Source organism: Falco cherrug, chromosome 6 (assembly GCF_023634085.1).
Source record: "Falco cherrug isolate bFalChe1 chromosome 6, bFalChe1.pri, whole genome shotgun sequence".
Lineage (NCBI taxonomy): Eukaryota > Metazoa > Chordata > Aves > Falconiformes > Falconidae > Falco > Falco cherrug.
This window is the reverse complement of record NC_073702.1, coordinates 70,571,925-70,591,996: the sequence shown is the minus strand read 5'-3', so window position 1 is coordinate 70,591,996 and position 20,072 is coordinate 70,571,925.

Genomic DNA, 20,072 nt, shown 5'->3' with positions numbered 1-20,072 from the left:
AAGGAAAACCTATTTAATAACCTAATTTTATTTTAATTTAATTTTAATTATTAAATTTTACTTTTGAATCTGTACACTTCAGCACATTTGAAAATAAATCAGACCTTTTATGTCATATCATACTGCAATATGTATAACATTTATGTTTCAAGATTTAAAGTCTATCCTGTGGTAAAAAGGAAAGGTGGTGTACTTTTTTTCAGTCCTTTTCCTTTTCTCTTTTTTTTTTCCCATAAATAATTTTCCTTCATTTGATGCCTTCCATGATACCTTGTCACAGAGGTGACAAGGATCCCAAAATCCCAAAGGATTTCAAAGATTTTCTGAAACCTAAGAATACATGGGAAGATGTGAGCTGTCATAGGAAGAGCCTTGAGGGGTTTAAGTAATAACCAAGAAATGGAAAATAAGCAAAGTTATAGGATCACTAAATACAAAGTGAAGGATGTGGTTGTAGACCCCTAGAATTAAAGAATTACAGGTAAAACAAATGTGTATTTGGAGCTAAACACTACAGCAAGCTGATGACTTGAAACTAGGAGAGTTTTTTTCACACCTGTTTTATCACAGCATTTGCCTCTTCTATGTTCAAGCTGCTATGGAGGGTGTTTTTTCCTTCACATCTTACCTTTCCCTTGTCAATTTGATGCTGAAAGAATCCAGGCTTTTAAATAAATGATGAATTGTTTTCTCAGCCGCAGAATAAACATTAAAGACCAGTTGTGGTTTACATTAAAATAGTATGTTTATGTAGGGAAATTTACACTTGTGGGTTGTTCCTATGTCAATACTTACACGTGCAATTGTTCAAAACTTAAGTACTCTCGGTTACTTGGAATAGTTCAGATGTTTTTCCACCTGACTGGATGAGCCCCCCTAGAGCTTCCTGCAAAAACTACTTCTGTATGTGAATTTAAAGGTTTGTTTCTGTCTGCAGTTACACATATCTTTTTGAAACTGATTTTATATTTGTGATATTCAAATCTCATTTCTCCAATGTGTGCAGAAAATCAGCACACACACAAAGCACAATCATGGCTGAATACAGTAATGTAAATTTTTAACCAATTTTTTTTTTTGAAAACGGAAAGGTTTTGTCTTGTTCATCAAGCTTTCCTTAGTTTTATTCTTACAGAAATGCCTTTTCATTTTATTCAGGTTTCTTTGCACTAGAAATTAAATTCCTGAATGTGTAACTGATAATCAGTCCTTTACAAAGTCAACTTTACTTTTCAGCTTTTCACACTTTGAGGCAGAGCATATCTGAGTAGGAAATCAGAACTAATTCCAAATTAAGGATCCTTCTACAGGAAAAGTATGGTTAGAAAAAAAAAGAAAGAAGTTAAAATCTTACCCTGAGCCTATTAATCAGAGAGCTGTAGATTTTAATGTAATTTTTACTCCAAAATGAAGACTGTGAGCCAAGAAGCTATAGGTAGTTATCTGGAGAGTTGACTGCAATACCCCAAACCCCCTAGAACTTGATGAGATACATCATTGAAAGTACTGATGCAAATCTATAGATAGCAAAGTGTGTACAGACGTTGAAGATGGAGGCATATATCTCCAAATCAAATAGATCTGAGCTTAGGGCAGCTCTTGTTCTAACAGCAGTTCCTTCTACATGGTCAGCGTCAACCAATTGTATGATCTCAAGCTTAGCACTGTTCATTCCTACCCACAGGCCTGTCAAACACGGGATACTCTCTAGGTCCTACCACTGTCCTACCCACAAGCGCTAGCTACAGCCAAGGGCAGAGGGGTGTGTAAGGCCACTCTGGTAAGATCCTAGCATTCCATATGCTGTATTGATTCTAGCAGAGTTGCTTGGATCAAGCTGAGGTGGGAGCTGTGGCTTTAAAACATGAGTTCTCATATTAGCTGGGAGTAGCTGTAACTTGCTCCACCCTAAACAATCTATATGTGGTCTTCCTGCTTGCAGCAAATAACCAGCATAGTCCCCAGCTGGAAAAAATATGTGGATGTCTCTACCCAAGGCAATCATGAAAGTGTTGCCTTCTAGGTAAAGTTGCAGCCACAGTTAATTGCAATAAGGAAAGCAGGGCATGCAGCTGAAGGACACCTCACATGCTCCCTACAGCTATATGTATATATGGTTACATACTTCAATGTAATTTTATCTGGATGAAATGATTTGTGTTGGGGCAGCATAACAGGCTGCCAGTGTGTAAACAGTCTCTTAACATTTTGCAGCCCATTATATTTTGCTGCCCGAGGCAACCTCCTGCTCTGTGTGGTTCTACAGCCCTGTTTTTATTTTCTGTTGTTGTCAGATATGAGCCTATATATCACTCCCTTCGGGAGAGGCTGGACTCAGCATTGCCGTATGTAACTTAACATCGGCAGCTGCGATGGCAGGCAGCTACTTAAGGATCCTGCTGGCCAGTATAAAGTTACTGGATGAAAAACAAAAGGAAAATAACACTAATAAACAGACAAAACAAGTGAATAATATGCTTTACTAACTACTTTCATTTCTATAAATAGGACATGTGGGTAATAAAAGTCTGTTTCCCATGCCCCGTGCCTGAAGTGCCATTTGCAAAGGACCAGCCCAGAGTTGGCAGCGCTTCCAAATATGTTGTTTTCATGTCAGCAAGTCCATTTTGGGGATTAAAATGACCTTCCCAGATGGGGAAGCATTTGGTACTTCCCAAACCTGCAGTCAAAAGGATTCTGAATGCAAACATGAAATTCAAAGAACGGGCCAGCATGGTTTGGACAGTAAAATAAGAAGATTAGCCAAATGACACAGAAATATTGAAGCCTTTACAGGGAAGCTGCTACTAAAATGAATCATCTGCTAATTGTTAACACATGCTGAACACCACTGCTATCTACTGTTATAAATGTGACAAAAACATGGTATCTTAAGAGGTATGGGCTGGTATTTCATCCTTTTTTATGTTGAGCCATACGTCAAAAGTATCAGAGCGTCCTGTCTGTAATGTGTTGACATGTAAGAAAAAGCAACAGAAAGACTGAGAAATAAATATTTTTATGGAGAAATGTTTCTTTGTGCATTGGGGGAGAAGTCTAATACGTGTAAATAGGAAGTTGAGTGGGACACATTATCATCATGAGATGTTAATATTCATTAGCTTAAGTATTTTTCTATTCATTATATTTTTATATTCATTAGCTTAAGTATTTTTAGCTAGGCATTTAGCCAAAACTCAGGACCCTGCAGGGTGTTTGTTAGGTGGAAAGATTGAGTCGATAGTGTCTTAGATGTCATCCTGTTTGTTTCCAAAGGAACCCAGTCCTTTTTCCCTCAGGACAGCAGGAATCAAGCAGCAGAAGACAGTTTCCTAATTTGCAGTTGTGGGCTCTTTCCAAGCCAGCACTTAGCACTCCGCGTCACACAGGCTTTGCTTTGGTAACCAAGTCTCAGCTGCTCTTACTTCTTCCACATCAGTTCATCTGCTTCTCTCTCACATGCACAAAGACATCTGTTCCAGTGTGATCAGCTCCCAGCATAGGGGTGAAATGACACAGGGCTGCACCACCGGAGGAGGTGCTGTGGGCATCAGTCCTGGCTTTTAAGCTCTGTATTCCATACAGAAACTCCATGGATAAAGGAACTTCTTCCACCTAATTTAAGATGTTAAGAGCTAACAATCCTGTTAACTTCGACTCAAAACCCTCTTTTACCTATTTTTTTCAAATGAAGTTGTGATTTTTAACTGCCTCTGCTTTCAAGTGCCCGAATTGTTACACTTTGAGGTCTACAGCACGGCTGGTGCATATTGTCCCACAAAAATCATGTCCTCATCAGACGTTAACATACACAGGAACTTCAGCGCCAAAAATCATTTCTCGGTTTTGAAAGTATTTGGGTTTGTTTTCAAAACTGCTGGATTTACACCAAGAGCAAGCAGAAATATTTCTTCCAAGGCTGGAAATATTTTTGAGTTACAAGTCTCTACAGATTCATTTAATTTGAGACTTTTAACATTTGTCTAATGTTTCTGGTTTAAGAACTACATGTCAGCCACCTCAAGCCTTCCAGATAGTAAAATGCCCTTGATTATTTTTTATTTGAGGAAAGGATTTCTAAATTATTGTTTATTAATTACATTCCTACAGATACTTCCAAATCAACTTCTGATTTTGCTGGTTTCAAAATGCATTTTTTTGCCACTGTCTTCAGTGTGAACAGGACTTAATTGTCTCCTGTAAACTACTTGTAGCTCTGAGGAGAAAATGACAGAGACAGACGGACAGAGAAGGGAAAGAAGGGAGGAAGGAAGGAAGGAAGGAAGGAAAAGAACAAGAAAGAAAATGAACAAGAAAGGAAAAGGTAGAAAGGAGGCAAGAAAAGAGGGACGGTATGAAGAACTCTTTTATGTGAACACATCCAGTCTCTCACTGAACCCATGCAAATAATAGATGTCAGAACATATGCTTTTAAGTTATTTTGTTGGTAATCCTCCCCTCTACCACCTCTCACTTTTTCAGTAAGTTGCCACAGAAGAGTTAGCAGCATTTCAGCCAAATTCTCAAATGTATTCAGACACCTAACACTTTCAAAATACATTATTTAAAATTCCTAAAGACTTTTAAGTTCTCTTTTCAAATTGACACCTGGTAAGTTCATGTCAATGGCATGCAACTCAGGATAGAAATGTACATTCCCTGAATTTTCTGGGGCTGTATCCTGAAAACATTTACTTTGAATAAAATCTTCATACCTCCAATACAGTGTGTGCATGTGCATCTGAGTGTGCATGTCTTAAGTCTTATTTCTTTTCTCCTACTCATGGCATGAAGAGTCAAGGGAGCTTGTGTAAATATAGTCCTACTTGCCATAGTGGCTCAGGAACAAACACTGTCCTGCAGACTTCTGACCAAAGCACTGGGTTTAGCTTTAATTATTATAGCAACAGGAGTCTAACTATTCAGAAAATAGCTGGTAGTGCCTCAGAAAGGACACTAAAAATCTTCTGAACAAATAAAAAAGATAAAGAACAGTTGTCTCCAAGCAGTAGTGGCAGACTCCCTGAAAGACTGCTACAGGTGGCTGAAAATTTCAGTCAAACTTTTTTTAAAGGGAACACAGATGTTGATGATTATTTTTTAAAAATGCATGTTCTCTCTGAAAAATAAAAAAAGGTGTGTTTTTACAATAGTCTTCTCCAGCCCCTCATGGGAGTTCACTGTTGGGTGCCAAAAGCCTCTTTTCTCTTCTGTAGACAGGATTCTCTATTCTGAATTAATCATGGCAGGTATTTTTAAAACATACGTGGTGACTTATGGATTTTGTAACACATGATGGTCAACAAGCTGACATAGGAAAACATGGACAATGCAGCTGCAGTGCAATTTACATGGAATTCTTCAATATTTCTGAATCCAAGTCTGCAGTTTTCAAGATTAAACTTAAGGACTATGACAAAAATCTTCAAATATGGCACAAAAAAGATCTACTTTTGATGTTATAGTAAAAATCCAAATTTCACCTGGGAAGTGCTTGCCAAGAGAGAATACACCATTCTCTGTTGACTTATGCAGATTCCCATTTTAGTCTGTCCATTTTGAAGATTGACTGCAGCAATCCAGCCACTGCACTCAAAGACTTAGAAAAAATTTTGTACAGGTCCCCACCTCCTAAAGAAGCTGAGATGTGATAAATGCACCAAAATTGAGAACTGGACTCTTCATAAATAAGCCTTTTGTATTTATAACTAAGGCTGAAGTTGCATTTCTTTTGCTTCTTTTACCAGAAGAACTGGTAGAAACTCTACTGAGCTGGTAGAAGAATTACTTTCTTCTCTTCACAGTTCATTTCCATCTCTGAGCTGTCATTTCCTGACTCTCACTCTGTAATTGTGCTGGTGGGTGTGCAGAAGAAGGTTTAAAAAGCAAGTGTGTCAGCATAGTTGGTGGCAAGCTGCAACACAGACTTGGAAACAAACAGGGACACTGAGAGAGAAGTTATACATTCAGACACTTTTGCTGCAGAGGTATTGTGAAACTACCCGGTGAAGCACCTCCACCTTGGCCTGAGACTCCATTCCATGGAGAAGACTGGGTTGTGGGCAACATTATCTGAAACAAGACTTTTCTGAAACCACTATATTTTCAGTTTGCTGGTTCTAGTGATCATCTAATTAAGACATTTGAACTGTTCTGTCTGTTCTTTTTAAATCTCCATGATAATTCTCTTGCTATCCCCATATATTTTCTGCACTCCTTGGAACTAAAGCAGAGGCGGGAGATGCAAATCAAGGCATGGCTGAGATCTAAGGCTGATGTATTAGTGACCTGCTGGACAGATTCTGCAGAACTTTTTCCCATACATATGTGCTTACACACAAGCAAGTGAGCTCTTCGGTGAACACTGTGAAAACCAGTTTATCCACATTCACATTTTTCATTTTCAGCAAGTTTCAACCTTCAAGACAATATGACACAGAGAAGACATACATTGATCATGGGGAAAAAAAAAGTTTATTTACTATTAAATAGTAAATTGAACAGTTGCCACTTAGTGATTTTCTGTAATGTTGAAGCTGAAGTTAAAGCATACTGCTTCATTAGCAGCCATGTGAGGCTAGGCTTTATTACAAAATTAAGAACTGAAGGCACGGTCACCTAATCTAAAGCCTTTGATGAAGCTAAGAATGATACCCCCAAGTCCTGAAACATACAGTTGCTATAGACATCCAAAATGAATCCCTTGCTAAACTGTTCACATCATTTCACAACAATACAGATGAGTAAAATGAAGAGGAGAAAAAAAGTGTCCCTCAGACTAGCCCCAAAATTTTGTTCCATGTATACATTGCCCTTCATTAGAGCTGCCTACATCTTAAATAAGCCAGGGGCCACTGGTACCTTTGTACTTTGCTACTGGAGGTAAATACACTCTGGCAAATTCAAAACATATGGGAGGAAAGTGCTTTTTTTATTCTTTGGTCAGTCCCCGTTTTAGAGATGTGTCTAGCATGAATTTTATTACACTCGTATCTCTCATTTTTATTATGCTTAGAAACAGCCAGGCCACAAAGCAAAAGAATGGTTCTCTGATGTGCTTTTCCATCACTTCCTCACTGCCCTTTGTTCGTATAACATTCTTTTCCTATGACAGTGCCCCTCATCTCTATCATTTCCACACTCCAGATTCCACATCTCCTCCACACTGCACCTTTTTAATTCCCATAATAAAACATTTGCCTTATAGGAATGTTATGTTGGAGTTTTTATTGCTTATTAACACTATAGGCAATCATTCAATTCTACATTTATAGGATTTGAACTTAAGTCTTCAACAGGGTACTTAGGAAATCAAATGAGAAATGTTAGAAAGGGCAGCATGGTTACAAAAAAATAATTAATCAATGCACAGAATATTTACATAGACATAACAGGAAAAAAAGTTGGATGTGCCATGGTATCTCCAACATCAAACTCCTGTTTAGAGAATAACATTCAGCATATACGTATGCTGAATACTCAATAGTTTGTCTCTGCTTGTCTTCCTTACCCCAGTGCACGGCTGCCTCTTGGGCCACCTCACTGCTGTATCCAGCCTGAATGGACAATGTGTAATAAATTATAATCTCTAACACATTTAGAGCTATATTCCATCCTTCCCTATGAAGGAAAAACAGCCATTTTTTTTCTTTGATCTACCAGAATAAGGAGCAAGCCATCCTAGAACTCACTGTATACCTGAATTCAGCTTGAAGGAAATTAACACATCAATATTATATGTGGATATTCTCTTCTATTTACTCCCTTTTTGGTCAGTAAAATGCTGCTAAAATTAAGGCTTCTATTTTTATGGCTTTACCCTACTGGAGAGAGGGTAAGGAACCCTCAAAAGCAATTCAGCTTGCCTAAGATCTGGTCTGTCCTTGATGTTCTTCCTTGGTGCCTATAGACCAGATTCCTAATCAGGTAAATGTCCGGAGACAGATGGAATGAAGCTGGTTTCTGGCTTTGGAGGAGTCCAAAAGAGGAATTTGAAGGTGTTGTTGCTAATGTTTTCTGTTCTGGCTAATATTATAAATTTTGTGAAATTATTCTGTTGTGGGGACTTTCAAAATTCTAGTTGTAATTTTGTCTTTCACTTTGTTTTTTTTTTTCACAGGTTTACCAGGTAAGGACTTATTTTGGTTAAATACCTATACAACTCAGTTTTCAGTACTTTGTTCAATATGAAAAATATGTTATATGTTGGTTGTATTACTGACCAACATTAAACTAGGTATCTGACCCTTAGGGAAGTTACATCATGCAGGTACCTCAAGTCCACTGATGGATGTGTAAATATTATTAACAGTTTGCCTTGTGTAACGTTTTTTCAGTGCCACAAAAGGCACTTCAGCTTAATGGCTAAATGAATGGATTAGAAGAAAAGAGAGGAATGCCTATAGAGTATATAACAAATGTTGGAGTCTTATCTTTTCCACTAAATGTAGTCTTGAGGACAGCTCTCCTATGAAGGGATTTCACATCTTTTCTTTGTTCAAGTGTCAGTGATAGAAATGGGTAAGTGGCTCAAAATATATTGTGCAAAAATATTTTCAAATATCTAAATACCTGCTCTGGTAGATTTTTAGACTTCTTAGAAAATTCTTAGAAATCCTACACCTAACATAAGAGCTAACTTAAATCATACCAATTCATTGTAGTTAGCTCTCAGATCTCACACCATTTGGAGCTGAACCTTTCTCCACTGACTTGCATAAATTATGAGGTTTACTAACTAACAGAATGTTTCAATTTTTTCCACTCATCTGCCATATTTTCTATGAATATAATAATGAATTAACTGTAGTGGCAGGAATATTCTCAAGAAAACACAGTTTTTTGGTGAGCTTCCTGCTGCATTACAGTAATACTGAGAATCTCCCACTGCTACTGGAACCCTAATGCAGGACAGAAGCTGTAGGGCTTAGAAATAAAATATTTTGAAGAAACCAGGGAAAAGTGAAACCTAAAGTTATATTAATGAGCATACTGATTAGAATACAACCTTCATATATTTGCGCATCACTTTAACTTTTCATCACTAAATCTTTTCAGATTTCAGGTACCAAAAATATTCTGTGATATTTCTACTGGTTGTTTGGCAAGTTATGGATTATCTCTAGAAATAATTAATACCCTTGTCAAAGGACATGTGAAAGTAAAGATCTTGTTCAAATAATGTGGGAGAAAAAAGCTACAGTTATTTAATTTCATTATTAATTGATTCACTATTCATCATTTGATCTCTCCACTCTTTTCTGTTCAAGTTTTGCTACCTTCAGAAAGAGAAACTCCTATTAGATGTCATGTCACACCACAGATACAGATACCTTGGCTGTAGATGTGTATTTAGCACAGTCTCTGCCAAAGCCAGTAGGAGCTTTACCTTTAGTGTTTCTGATATTATTATTCCACACAGTTTTGAGGGAAGCAGAGTGGAGCTTTGGCACACCCCACATGAGTGTGCATCATAGCACACAAGGACTGTTGGCTGGTATAGACTTGCCACAGTAGAGCATCCTTGATGCTGTCTGACTATGGATGAAAGAGAGGGAGGAAGTGTATTTTTTCTTCCTGAAAACTCTCCAGGATGCCATGTACACTACAGCTCATTACTTATTAAGTGTGTTACTGTATGTTTCAAATCAGTGGATTGGGGAAAAAAAAGTTTTGTGATAAAAGACATTTTCTGCAGACACCTCTCTGCTTCACTTCTGTACTGAGCAACCAGTTCCAAAAAAGGGTGCGCTTTTATTGCCTTTGGCCTGTCCGTTTTATTATTTAGCGTGGTGTCCTGGTTTCAGCTGGGATAGAGTTAATTTTCTTCGTAGCAGCTGGGATAGTGCTGTGTTTTGGATTTGGTGTGAAAACAATGGTGACAGCACACTGATGGGTTTGGTTGTTGCTGGGTGATGTTCATACTAAGTCAAGGACTTCAGTTTCTCAGGCCCTGACAGTGAGAGGGCTGGAGGGGCATGGGAAACTGGGAGGGGACACAGCCAGGACAGGGGACCTGAACTAGCCAAAGGGATATTCCATACCATATGACATCATGCTGACTGTATAAGCTGGGGGAAGAAGAAGGAAGGTGGGGATATTCAGCATTATGGCATTTGTCTTCCCAAATAACTGTTATTTGTGATGAAGCCTGGCTTTCCTGGAGATGGCTGAACGCCTGCCTGCTGATGGGAAGTGGTGAATTAATTCCTTGTTTTGCTTTACTTGTGTGCAAGGCTTTTGCTTTACCTATTAAACTGTCTTTATCTCAACCCACACGTTTTCTCACCTTTACTCTTCTAATCCTCTCCCCCATACCACTGTGGAGGGAGTGAGCGAGCAGCTGCATGGTGCTTAGTGGCTGGTGGGGGTTAAACCATGACACATGGATTGTCATAAATGGTGTGATATCTGTGGCAGACAAGGATCATTAGGAATAGCCAGGAGATCACAAAGATGTCCAGATAGCCTTCTTATTCAGTAATATATCTGTACACTACTATATCTCTCTATGTACCTGTATTGATATATCATGCTGTGAAATACCTGAGAAATCTTGTACCCTTGGTTGAATGAGTAGTCCATGTTCTGGTGTGACTTTTCCAAATATCCATACATAACAATCAAGACTTGTAAAAAAATATATAAACAGATATTAAGGCATCATATTGAAACCATTATAAACATGCTGGTTCATAAAATAAACTATGAACAGTATGGTTGGAATACTTTTTTGGCATTTGAATACATATTTCTAATTACTCTGTTGAATTAATCTATACTTGTTATATTCCACTGGAGAAACCCAAAGTATTATCCATATTCAGTGCAAATGCATTTTTACCTAGGGATCTAGAAATAGAGTTGAATTAGTTCACATCAGGTAACTTAAGCTCCAGCCATACAGGTCAATCATTTTCTGTTTTAAAGTGAAAGCTTAAAATCTGTAGAAGGCAACATAGTCACTAGAGAAATGCAGGCACATAGTCCCCATGGGACTAACTGAATACAAACTCTAAAGAAAATAAATAGATCTTTATGACAACAGTGAAATTCAACAAGTCATCACTACTCTTAAAGAGCTTTATTTTTCTTTATTAAAAATATACATTGGATAACAGTGAAGAATATGTCAATAATCACATTTTGGTGACAAGGGTTTAAACAGAAATGTAAATAATCTTTTTTAAGCTAAAAAAGCTGAGATAAGGAAGAAAGACTGCTTCAATAAAAATCAGTTCCCAAGCAAAATCCCTGTAGTAACTGTACTGCAGGAACTTTTAAGCAAAGTACAGGAAAAAATAAATCAAGTGGTAGGTTATGTGCACTAATAAACAGTCATCACAATAGCTCACACTCCCTAAAATAGCATGAAAGGACAGCTGAATGAAAAATCATAAGCTATTTCAGAAATGAAGAATGGATAGTTTTCTGTAGTCCTCCTAACTTTCTAATGCACTGAAAGGCTGAAAAATATAGGTCTTTTTGTGAACTTTAGGTAGCCGTTAGCCATTAATAAACAAATTGTCTTGTATCACTTGTGCTTAGTGACAGAAATATATAAATATATATAGTGAGATAAAAACTAATCAAAGTACACCTGGTTGTTATTTGTAAAGACTTAACTGTAAGTTTTTAATGATTAATTTATCTGGCATCTAATACCTTAATAGATCATGAGAAACATCAAGGGAGGAATGTGGTACTGCATTTTTAAAGTCTCTTTCACTCTCACTGAATGATAATAGGCATGGAAGCTATCATTAGTCTTGTTAGATGATGGTTCCTTTAGGAATCTCTTATGTGTTACCTTTTAGAGGGAAGGTCAGAGAAAACCCCCCTGGGAGTCCCCTTGCAGGCTACAGCTAACACAAGCGTAAACTGTATGGAAATGGCTAAATTATCTTTAGAGAGACCTTGGTCTTTCACATCAATCAGACCTTTCTGAACTAGTAAAACAGATAAGCATCCTGCTTGTAAGACTATGCTATCCACATGTTTATCATGACTGCCACAACAAATTTTGAATAAAAAGACCATTGTCTTACTTTTCTAGTCTGTTGGTAAATGCTAAAGGTAGGTGCAATTGATTTTAGTAAGAGCTACATGAACTGTTAGTATAAAAATGTAACATTTAAGGTTGTAGTTAAAATCCAGAGAGTCAGAAAACATAAAAGTTAATGGTACAAGAGCAACTTCAGTGTTACCATTGCGCATATCTTGTATATTTTATGGTATAGATTTTACAGCATAATCAATAATCTATTAAGCTTCACATTTAGCAAGGAAAAAGGATCAAAAATGGTGTATTTATAGAATACGAGCAGTAATTGTTGAAGATTTTGTGGATTTCTTGACTTTTCTTGACTTTGGTTATATAACCTTGATGTTCTGTATTTAAATCCATTTTAGTTTTGAAGATTTTTGTAAAGATAGCCTGCTCCCAATGTTTTCTTCATTGTTTTTTGCTTGTCAAATATAATTTTTATCCTCCTATGCCATTAAAGAAAAGGCATGGGAAAGAGGGAAAGAAAGGTTCATGCTCATCTGCTCTTTTTGTCCTATTAGAACAGCTATTTGGGCTAGAAAACATAGTGATAACTCATTTGTATTTTCTCTACAGTGACCATAAGCCAGCGTTGGTAAAGGAATTTTAAATAATAATTTAGAATTTTCACTGACACAGGATCTAGATGAAATTTTGGACAGAATCTACATAATTATTGGAAATGCAATGATAGGTCTTGTTTCCAAAGCCATACATCAGAACTGATAGAATGAATATTTTTCCAATAGAAATCACAGTTTTGACAAAGAGCAAATTTTCCCCAGGAACATTCTGATTTTGCCCTAAGCTTTTGTTTTCAATTTAAGCTTTAAATTTCTGCATAATAGCAATTTCAAACAGCAATTTCAAATTTCACTTGTCTTTACGCTCAGCATGTGAGATATTACCAATCAACATGATTTGGACATCCAGGCATTGCAGATAATAATAATAATATCAATAATTAATACCAAGAATTAATGTCAATAATTAATTTATTATGATGATGGTCATCATCATCATTATTGCTATTATTTCATTACCAAATACTTTAGGGCTGTACTCAAATGCTGTTACGGCACCCAAAGGGAACCTAGTCATATACAATCAAGGTGATGAATAATTTAAACCAATAAATATCCAGGGCTCCCCATTGCCTTCTAGGAAATAATGAGGAATGCTGGAAAAGTTGCACAGGCTTGTATGAGGAACTCTGCATATGAGGCATAAAGGGCTGTTCTTATGAAATCTTGACTATTAGCCCCTCTCCTTTAAAAGAGTAACTTTCATTTACGGAATAAATTAACTTTTAAATGAAGCCATCCTTTCTGAAGTTAATTGTGAACCTATTTTACAGTGTACCCCTACCTTCTCTCTGTTGACTTTATTGAGTCAACCTCAATTGTCTCCAACAAAAAAGTCACAACAACCCTGTGAATTTATTGAGTACCTTCATATTTATTGGGTATTAAGGTTATGTTGGCAAGATTGACAACATAAGGGTGCGCCTGGCACTACTCCAAAGTAAGGTAATTGCCAATTATTGTACCAGGCTATGCTGGGATACATCAGAGAACTCTTAATCTGAGAATCCCACAAGCATTTAAACATGAATGTCCCTGACAGCTCTTGTTATAGCTCAGGACATCTTTGTCTCCAGCTACCCTTTGCTGTTATACTTTTGTCCATGGTCTTTGGCAATAAATGAGGTGTTTCTGTAAAAAGTTGGTGTTTTCCAGGAAAGATGACGTTTTAGGGATCTGATTTATTTCTCACCTAAAGTAGCATTAAAATTCTAAAAATCCCTTTTCTGAGATTCCGCATTTAAAATTATACCTGTGGATGGGTCAATAATAAGCTTCTCCAAATCCACTGAACTCAATCCATCTTACATGTCTGAGATTCATTTTAGATTCCCTGATTAATTTCTCACCGTATCCTGGCATATTCTTTTTCCCTTTTTCTCATTCAATATTTTTAAAGGGTATCTTTTCTCTACCACTCCATGAAATGATGGCTTTACAAGGGTTTTTTCGAATGGACTAGCAAGGCTCACAACAGTGACTAAAAAAATCTGTCACTGGATCCTATGAGAGATGTTATAGACAAGCTAACATTTGAGTCCAAAAGTAAACATAAGTCCAGCTCAGAGTTATACTAAAACTAAAATTAACTTACTGATTAATGTCTGCTTCTCAACAGGTCTCTGGGATGGTGTCCTGATTTCAGCTGGGACGGAGTTATTTTCCTCCTAGTAGCTGGTATAGTGCTGTGTTTTGGACTTAGTGTGAGAATAACATGGATAACACACTGATGGTTTTAGTTGTTGCTAGGTAATGTTTATACTAAGTCAAGGACTTTTCAGCTTCTCGTGCCCTGCCAGTGAGAATGCTGGGAGCGCACAAGAAGTTAGGAGGGGACACAGCCAGAACAGCTGACCCAAATTGGCCAAAGAGATATCCCATACCATATGTCGCCATGCTCAGTGTACAAACTGGGTGAAAGCTGTTGGGGACCGCTACCTGGGAACTGGCTGGGCATCAGTGGGTCAGTGGTGGGCAGTTGCATTGTGCATCACATATTTTGTATATTCTAATTCCTTTATCATTATTATTATTCTCTTCCTTCTGTGCCCCATTAAACTGTCTTTATGTCAGCCCACAAGTTTTTTCACTTTTGCTCTTCTGATTCTTTCCCCGTCCTGCTGGGCGCTCTGTGTGTGTGTGTGAGAGTGAGGGGCTGTGTGGTGCTAGTTGCCAGCTAGGGTTAAACCACAACAGATGGATATTTATCCAGTTGTGGATACGGAAATGAGGATGATAATCTCTCTTTTCCTAAAATGTCAATTCCATTCTATGAATCTTTCTTCAGGAAATCTTGTGTGAGACATTACCTGTTTCTAAGGGAAGAATATATCCACAGACATTTCCCCAAGAAAGATCTCACAGGACTAGGGGTTTGATGCTTTCTATCCTATTTGTATGGCTATTCAGGCACAAATATGTTGCTCCCAGCAGATCTTTCCAGTGCAGTCTTTCCAGTGGTTTTCCAGACTTGCACTCACAGGATGGATACACAAGTGCCTGTGTGCTCAAAACACAGACGTTCCTGTCTCAGCAGGCAGGCACCAGCATGATCCTATTTACTTCCCTTTCCCATTTTTTGTCCCTTTTACCTCAATTTTGCTCCTTCATTTAAGCTTCTCTGTGATTGTCTCTGTATGTTAAATAGCCTTCCTTGAAATTAATTTCTCCTGAGCTCTAGCTTAACTCCTTCTTGTATATTTTGTAATTCCTTTGTTCTTTTTTACAGTCCTGTGATTTTTTGGTAGAGTTTTCATTGAAAAAATAATTCCTGGGAATTTCAAATTTTACCTTTTAATTTTCCAACCTTTAGAAACTTTTTTTTTTTTTTTACTTTTCCTTTAACTAGCAGTTTTCTGCTGTTAGGCCTTTCTTCTTCAAGCTGTGTGTGAACTGTGAGTGAATTATTTATTTTCAGGGTCTTGGCTATCAGCTATTTTGCCTGGTTTTCTGCCCAATTAATATAAGGGTATAGCTTAAAAATTAGGAGCAGAGAAGACCACGAAAAGACACATTTTTCCTCATTTCCATAACAGTTCTAATTCTCTTAGACAAATGTGAATTTGGACAGTCTCTTCCAGTCAAAAGGAAAATAAGGCTCCTTTGAATTAGGAGTTCATCTCTGGGTCACAGGAGTGAACTTAACACAGACTAGTAGGTATTGCACCAACCTGGCACAAACATGGATAACGCTTTTGGAATCAGCAGCTTTAGACAACTTTAGTGCCATGGGTGAAGTCCCAGTACCAAGACTAGCTCTCCCTCAATCTATGACTCTGTGGCCAACTCTACTTTTCTTTTTTTCTTTGAAGGAACTTACTGTTTCACTGGAATCTCAATCTCTTTAATTTTTTAGGCATTTGTATGACATACTGGATATTAACAGCCCACAAAGGACAGTTCTCCACTTCTAACAAGACTTGCTTACCCCTCTGTGGTCTTGGTGTGGGAAACTGTCAAAAGGACTGTTCTGCCAGAGAAGGCTGCCAATGATGTGGCAACAAAGGGTAGAAAAAAGGAGAAAAGCAAAGGGAAAAAACAGGAAAAATGAAGGAAAAACAAAGGAAAAGGAAAAAAAAAAGAGGGAAAAGAGAAGAGAGAGTGAGAGAGGGGGAAAGGACGGAAAAAAAAATAATTTGCCATTAAGATCCTAAGAAAAGGTTATTTTAAAAGGACTCAAATACAAAAATCTTCACTGCCCTGTAACTCTGCTCATCAGTCAGTGAACTCACATGAAAATATTTCTCCATGTCTTCCACTTCAGCTTAAAAGAACATGAACCTGAGATCCAAATAGAATCTAAGATAGTAACAGGGTATCCTTGACGTGGAATATTGCTATTAGGGGGATATCCCCCAGATTAAATTTCTTTTTCATGGACACCAACAGGAAGTGATTTTTTGAGCTCTAGGACCAGTCTGTTCCTGGCAATGATGCCTTTTCCACTGATACTTTTTCTTGAGGTTCCCTATGAACCAGCAAGACTGAATGAGATTATTTCAGTTCAGGCATAGATGCCCAGACTGTGCCTCAAGTCAGAATTTGCTACCATCGGGTCTTCATTTATCCAAATACATTCCAAGACCAAGAACAGCTGAAAATTATAATTAAATAAGGTAAACTAATATCTCTTAATGCAAAAAGAGTGTAATCAATAAATAAAAAGAAGAGCTAAACTAAATATTACTCTGTGAGAAGAGACAAAGTCTCCAAGTTTTCCTGGTAATGTCATATTGTTGCACAAATTTAGCTGTTTTATTTATAATAACAGAAAATGTTTTCCTAAATTATGAACGAATTAAAAAAATAAAATGCCATTATTATCTGCTTTGCCATCTTAGAATGGGGCTGTCTTAATACAAGAAAAAAAAGCATTACGTTTTAGTGATGGCAGCTTCTACGTTACATCTATGTTGTTTTCACTAAGATTCTGTGTTAAAAGGTTTTTTTGTTTTTTCAATGACAATATTTAATATTAAGCAATAGCTTTCTTACCCATCATGTAGAAGGCCAGGTATGTTTTAATTTCTGATTGTGACACAATTCTTTGAATTAGAATTGTACTAACATATAACAACAATGTGAAATAATCAAAACAGTCAAATAACCTTACTTCCAAAGCTCCGTTTTTAGTAAACAAAAATAGGTAGTGCAAAACCTTTTGTATATTTGCAAATAAAACATAAAAGCACTTCTTCCTCTAATATTTGTAATGTCTCTTATATGTACTGCTATCGTTTCCCTAAAATTATGTTTAAATGAAGGTGTGAAATGCAACCAGAATCTGCAATTTAGCTTCAAGTAAATCAGAATATTCAGTGTAAAGATTTAAGGTGCAGCTGTTTCTGCCATTCATTTGGGTAATCACTGTACATAAATTTATACACCATGAAAAGCTTTATTCATGTTCATATGGTGTGAAAATTGAAAGAAAAACTCTAAATTAATTACCTTTTTAAACAAAGGAATTTAGATTTATCACATGCAGCAAGGGAATTTGTTCACATATTACAAAGCTTCTGTGAAATACAGAAATGAAATATGAGTTAGGAAAAAGGGTTTACGCTCTGCAGAGACTTTAAGACGTGAAAAACAAATTAGCTGCCCCTGACTTCAATCAACATGTTCTTATGAGTTTGGGTAAAGCCTACCTGCAGCAGCAGCCTGGTGCCCTGCGGAAGGTCCAGAGGAACATGGAGTGGCACAAGCCTTTGTCTAGAACCACCTGAGACATTTCCACCCCCTCCAGCAACTCTTAGAATATGGATTTCAGCTGCTGAGGTAATGCATTATTAGTTTTCCTTCACACCTTACTAATAAATGTCAGTCTAAATCCATTATATAGCAATATGTCTTTCTGAATACAATAAAAAGAACTTGCTCTCTTCTGCTAGGAAGTGTTATTTTCTCCCACATGAAGTAAGTTGGTGGGTATGTAGAAATGCATTGCTGTGTTGATTTCTGTGAATGTTTCCATTATTTCTCATTATGAACTTCAGGTTCCTTACTGCATATGCTTGATTATGTCCCTGTATACTACCAGTTATTTATTCAGGTGGTGTTTGCCAGCATGCATCCACCTTTAATTTACACTTAGAAAAAGAAACATAGGTTGATGAAATAATTTGCAGACTGAAATTGATCTCCATGAAAAAAAATATACTCCATGTCTTCTGCCATAAGAAAGCTATGCCATAAGAAAACAGTCACCCAAATACAGAGGGTGAAAAGGTTGGTTTTGGTTTTTTTTCATTTCTTTCAAACACAGCCATGCAAAATTGTTTGCTTCACAAAGAATAAAAATGACCAGAGGATACAATTCAGGGAAGGAACATATTTTAAGACAATTCTTCAACACTGTTGTTTCAGCATGCTAACAAAATCAATGCTAACAAAAATCACCTTCTTTTAATCTGTTATTCTTCTGTTCCACTGAACTACCTCGAGATCAATATGTATTGATTTGCTCCCTAATTATATTAATTTTACTTTAGAAATTAGGGAGGCCATAATGAGAATGTGAAGTTACTTGAAGACAGTACATTATAGGTAGTCTAATTTGGCAGGAGTCTGTGCATGAGATTAATTCATTAAAAGCAGACAATTACCATACAAACAGAGGAGATAAATATGATTTTTCTCCTTTAATTTACATTTTATATATTTCTTTATAATTTTTAAAAACTTAAATGAATTTACAGCCCAACTATACTTTTAATGTATATCCATTCTATTCCTAGGGAATATAATTGCATTTAATTTTAACCTTTAGCTTTGTCTTTTACACAGAGCATTTTAGAAAATGATATTGTGGCATCTAGATATGAGACATTTTATGTGGCATTTTAATTAAGAGAAATAATGAAATTCTAATACTTTAAACATTCTAACTATTCTTGCCACTAAACTTTTCTCCACTTACAGATAGTAAGATGCTCAGCTGATAGATAATGATACAGGAAATGAAGGTTGACCTGTCTTGGCTGAGGACCTGGTTCATAAATTTAGATCAGACACAAATGACTATCTAAAAAGATAGTAGAAATCATTATTTTAATTGCATAGCCACATATTTTATCAATGCAAATGAATGCTTGATTATATGATTTCTTTGAAGAATTTTGTGGTTTCATGAGGTTAAAATGGTCTGCCTTATTGTTAGGATGATTCTGTCCTTGTCCTTTTTGCACTATACCCCAGCATAATCTGGAGAATTTGAAGTCTACATGAGATACTTGATTCTTTGTTGCTTTACAGCTGTAGGATTTGGAGTATCTCCAGTGAAATATCACAAAAGTAATCACACTTGTGTAATTTAGTGTCTGTAAAGAGAGAATCAGACCCAAGAGATCTTTAAAAGAAAACTTACTGTGATTTTAAGCCATTTGTAATTCTCTTTGCAGCTTAACAAGAAATTCTTTAGCTAACTGAAGACTACCTTTTTCCAGAGAAGACAGATGTTGTAATTAACGTTTTGGGAAGTTAGAAATCTGACAAACATTTTTTATAAAAAAAAGGAAAAAAGAAAACAAAGCACTATGAAACTAGAAAAAATAATTGAAAATGTGTACTGCTTCTTGACATCCATAAATTATTGTGTATGTAATGCTGTGTGTTGATAATGGTTCTTGCCATAGATAATACACTCATGCAAAAGGTTCAGTCCAGTTGATTTCCTTCCTTAATTACCTTCATAACTCTTTTTAAATATAATAAAATTATGTTTGATGGTATCTCTGTTCAAGAGCATTCAGGTAATTAGTTGCAGCTACCTAACGTGGACCTTAGGATAAACCCATGGAAAATACAAGTCTTGGACAAGTGGAAGCAGTCTCTTAAGTAGGAAACTCTGAAGCTGATGTCCAGTTTCAAATATGTATATTCTCAAACAGCTGATACTGAAAGCCATACTTGTTGTCAAACCCTGGCCCTCTGCTGCCAAA